We start from the raw sequence: 4,974 nt of genomic DNA, 5'->3' as shown, positions 1-4,974 counted from the left end.
AAATGAATTAATGCCATATCTACAAATGCGGATAATCTAAAGAGAAAAAAAAAAAAAGAACTGGGGGGGCCCTAACCAGTTTGGCTCAGTGGATAGAGCATTGGCCTGTGGACTGAAGGGTCCCAGGTTTGATTCCGATCAAGGGCATGTACCTTGGTTGTGAGCATATCCCCAGTTGGGGGTATGCAGGAGGCAGGTGATTGATGTTTCTCTCTCATCGATGTTTCTAACTCTATATTCCTCTCCCTTCCTCTCCATGAAAAAAGTCAGTAAGATATATTTAGAAAAAAAAAAGGGTAAAAGAGGTTGAATATGTATTGTATAATTTAAAGCATGTAAAACAATATATCTTTTTTAATATAGTTTATTGATTATTGATTTTTTAGAGAGAGGAAGGGAGAGAGATAGAGAGTTAGAAACATTGATGAGAGAGAAACATCGATCAGCTGCCTCCTGCACACCCCCTACTGGGGATGTGCCTGCAACCAAGGTACATGCCCTTGACTGGAATCGAACCTGAGACCCTTCAGTCTGCAGGCCGACGCTCTATCCAATGAGCTAAATTGGTTAGGGCATAATATAACTTTTTAGGGGCATATATGTCATCTTTACTAATAAAAGGGTAATATGCTAATTAGACCAGACATCTTTCGGACATCCATCTGGATGTCCTTCTGGACAAAGCCAAGGTGGTGGGGGCTGAGGCAGAGGCTCTTAGGGGCAATCAGGCTGGCAGGGGAGGGAATTTAGGGGCAACCAGGCTTGCAGAGGAGGGCACTTAGGGGTGACTATGTTGGTAGGGGAGCAGTTAGACATCGATCAGGCTAGCAGGGAAGTGGTTAGGGGTGATCAGGCTGGCAGGCAGGCAAGCAGTTGGGAGCCAGCAGTCCCGGATTGTGAGAGGGATGTCCCAGATTGGAGAGGGTTCAGGTTGGGCTGAGGGACACCGCCCCCCCACAATGCATGAATTTTGTGCACTGGGCCTCTAGTTAAAATATACTATTTTAACAAATTATCTATTTTGATTTTTATCTTCCAGGTTCTCATTCAATCATAATGCAAATGTAACCATACACAGATATAATTATTGTTTTAAATATATGTTACATTAATAACTTCATTTGTATTTACATCAGATCTTAAAAATTACTATCGAAGAAATCTATCCTATTTAATAAAAGCCCAGCAATCAAAACGACCAGAGACCAGAACCACCACAGCCTCTTGCCTCTTGTCAGGCTGGCCCTGCCCACCCAGTAAGCAGTTAGGGGTGATCAGGTAGGCAGGCAAGCTGCTGGGGGCAATCAGGTAGGCAGGCAAGTGGGTGGGGATGATCAGGTAGGCAGGCGAGCAGCTGGGGGCGATCAGGTAGGCAGGCGAGCGGTTAGGGGCGATGAGGCAGGCAGAGCCCCTCAATTGATCACCTCAAAGAGGGAGACCCAGACCACAACCTGCAGGAGGGACGCTGGGCGACTGGGACTGGAGGCGCTGGTGGTGGTGGATGCTGCAGGGTGGGGCTGGCACCATTGTGGCTCCTGAGCAGGTATGGCACCTGCAGCTTGGCCAAGGCCTCAGGGTCACAGCCTCTCCCCACAGCTTCTGCAGGGCTGGACTGACACTCCTCCTGCTATGATGTCTGGGCAGATTTTGAACTCTTCCATGCCTGTGGGCTCTCTGTCAGGGCTCAGCCCCCTGACCATACTCCCCAGTTCCACCCTGACTGCAGAGGAGCTGAAATACACTGACATCCACAACATTGGGGCCATGATCTCCCTTTTGCACTTTCTGGAGGTGGGCAAGAGGCCTCAACCTGTGGAAAGTGAGCTAGATGAGGAAGAGGAGTGGAGGAAAAGGTGCTGGGGAAAGAACAAAGTGGTGGCAGCTGCATGCTGGAAAAGAAGAAGGAGTGGAAGGAGTTTCTGCAGCGGGAATCTGAGTGGCTGGAGATCATGAATGTGGAGCTGAAAACCCAGATGGAGGAGCTGAGGCAGGAGCGGCAGCAGCTCATCCTGATGCTCAACCAGCATAGCCCCACCTGCATTGTCAGGACTGATAGTGTTAAGACCCCTGACTCAGAAGGCAACCCACTGCTGGAGCAGCTGGAGAAGAAGTGACCAGAGGCTGGGAGGAGGAAGAGGAGGAGATGATGAGGAGAGGGAGGAGGAGGAGGGTCCCAGAGGGTTCTTCCTTGCTGCATTAAAAACTCTTCAATGAGGCTCAGCACAGCCAGCATTGGCCAGGCTTTTTTGTGAAACTCAGATCAGCCTCACCAAGGAAAGAAACCCAGGCTGATGAAACCCAGGACCAAGTGCTGAGACCAAAGTAGTCCTGAGGAGGGCCTGTTCTGCCTGGCGCCAGGCTTGCAGGATGCAGAACAGAGGCTCTGGACCAGAGAGATGCCCAACCAGCCTCTCTGCCAGGGCACCCACCCAAAGGACCTCTGAGCAGCCAGGAAAAGCCAGGAGTTGCAACCAAAATTAGGCTGAGTATGGAACTCAGAGTGAAACTGCAATCTGCCTGCCCCCAGCCCTGACCCTGACCCTCTTCCTGATCCTGATGCAAGGCTGGAAAAGGGCACAGTGCCTGGCTCTGCTGTACCCACCCACTGTGGTCCAGCTCAGTCTTGCCCGGAATGGCAGCCAGGGCACACCCTCGCCGGCCCTGCTGGAGCTGCTGTGGGCACGAGGCACGGGTGCCCTTCCAAAGCACATAGTCACTGAATGTTTACAGACTGGCTGTCCCGGCAGGGCTTTCAACTGCACATGTTTTTTACACTTTCTTTTTTTTATATATATATTTTTTACAAAAAAAAATATTTTATACAAGCAATATGTAAATGGATTTGTATAATCACTGGATGTGATACAGTATAAATATGCTATGGTTTGTTTGTTACAAACAGATATTCAGCAGTTATGGCCATTGCATGTAACTTCTAAGTACTGTAGTCTCTGGGTGTTGGGGGTAGTAGGAAGGGCAGGGTGCAGTGCATTTCCATCCTGGTAAACCCTTCATAGTACTCAGTGCTGTATCACTCATTAAACATCACTCTTACTTAAAAAAAGAAAAAAAGAAAAAGTGAGGCCCAGGCCACTGGCCGGTGATGCTGTGGCAGGTATGTGGCCGGCCAGCTATCACCCTGCAGAGGGAGGACCAGGCCAGCCAAGCCATCACACCCCATGCCTGTTGCCTGCAGAGGAAGGTGACTGGTGGCAGGGGTGGGGCCAGCTGCCTGCAACCAGGGGAAGGAAAGCCCCGATAGGCCCTGATCTCAGGCCAGGCCTAGGGACTCTACCTGAAGGGTCCCGGATTGTGAGAGGGTGCAGGAGGGGCTGAGGGACCCCCCCCCCACTCTGAGTGCACAAATTTCCGTGCATTGGGCCTCTAGTATCCTATATAATAAAAGGCTAATATGCAAATCAACCAAATTGCAGAATGACTGGTTGCTATGATGTGCACTGACCACCCGGGGGCAGATGCTCAACACAAGGGCTGCTCCAGGTGGTCAGTGTACTCCCACAGGGAAAGCACTGCTCAGCCAGAAGCGGGGAGTGGGCTTAAGCTGTCAGTTGGACATCCCCTGTGGGCTCCCGGACTGTGAGAGGGCACAGGCTGGGCTGAGGGACACCCCCATCCCTGAGTGCACAAATTTTGTACAATGGGCCTCTAGTATATATATAAAATCCCAGCGACCAGAACAACAGGTGGCTATGACACGCACTGTAGCAGCCAACCAGCCTGATCTGGGCCTTGATCGCTCCACCTCTGCCTGCCAGCCAGCCCCAATCGGCCCCCAACACTCCTATCAGGAGTGGGGCTGGCCAGTCAACTGCTTGCAGCCTCTCCTCCCCCCTGGCCCAGCCCAATGGGCTCCCATCAGGGCAGGCCAGCTGGATCCCACCTGTGCATGAATTCGTGCACTGGGCCTCTAGTAAAATGTAAACAGACTCATAGATATGGAGAACAGACTGACAGCTGTCAGAGGGGAGGGAGGTTGGGGGGCTGGGTGAAAAAAGTGAAGGGATTAAGCAAAAAAAAAATCTCATGGACACAGACAACAGTATGGTGATTACAAGAGGGAAAGGGGTTGGGAGGAGGTAGAAGAGTAAAAAGGGGGGATAAATGGTAATGGAAGGAGACAACTTTGGGTGAACACACAATATAATATATAAATAATATAGAATGTACACCTTAAACCTATATAATTTTATTAATAAATGTTACCCCAATAAATTAAACTAAAAACAGGGGGAAAAGTATCTTTTGTCTCAATGCAAGAAAAAAAGAATGCCTATCTTGCCCTCATTATTCATATTTATTATTTTAATTAAAGCATGGTACTCCATTGTACCAGATTATCTTCACTCTAAAGCAGAGATTTTAAATTACTGTTTTAAATATCATATGTGTAGCCAAAACCAGTTTGGCTCAGTGGATAGAGCGTCGGCCTGCGGACTGAAAGGTCCCGGGTTCGATTCTGGTCAAGGGCATGTACCTTGGTTGCGGGCACATCCCCAGTGGGGGGTGTGCAGGAGGCAGCTGATCGATGTTTCTCTTTCATCGATGTTTCTACCTCTCTATCCCTCTCCCTTCCTCTCTGTGAAATATCAATAAAATATATTTAAAAATAAATAAATAAATAAATATCATATGTGTAAATTCCTTTGTGTCTGAAAATTTGTCTAACTCTTCAGTGATTTTAACTGGGTGCTAGTACAATATAACAGTTTATAGCATGAGTCTTATTCCTGTTCCAATCAATACCCCAGTGAATTTGATAAGTAAAATTCTTAAAACATTTTTAAATGTATCTTTATTATGAAAAGTATTACATATGACCCTTTTTCCCCCATTGACCCCCATACACGCCTTCCCCCAGTCCTTCACTATGCTATTGTTTTTTATGCCTTATTGATCTATATATCTATTATTTTCAGCCTACCAACAAACACTGATTATTAAGGATATTAGGGC

At 48.1% G+C, this 4,974-nt stretch overlaps 1 pseudogene across 1 annotated transcript; it reads left to right on the top strand.

Moving 5' to 3' along the window:
- The first annotated feature begins 1,629 nt into the window (after positions 1-1,629).
- LOC308240160 (jun dimerization protein 2-like) lies at positions 1,630-2,114 on the top strand (annotated as a pseudogene). Its single transcript has one exon. The product of its transcript is annotated as a jun dimerization protein 2-like (transcript).
- The last annotated feature ends 2,860 nt before the right edge of the window (positions 2,115-4,974 follow it).

Source organism: Plecotus auritus (genome assembly GCF_963455305.1).
Source record: "Plecotus auritus genome assembly, chromosome: 2".
NCBI lineage: Eukaryota > Metazoa > Chordata > Mammalia > Chiroptera > Vespertilionidae > Plecotus > Plecotus auritus.
The sequence above is the reverse complement of the archived record's forward strand: the minus strand, read 5'-3'. Positions and strand labels throughout refer to the sequence as shown.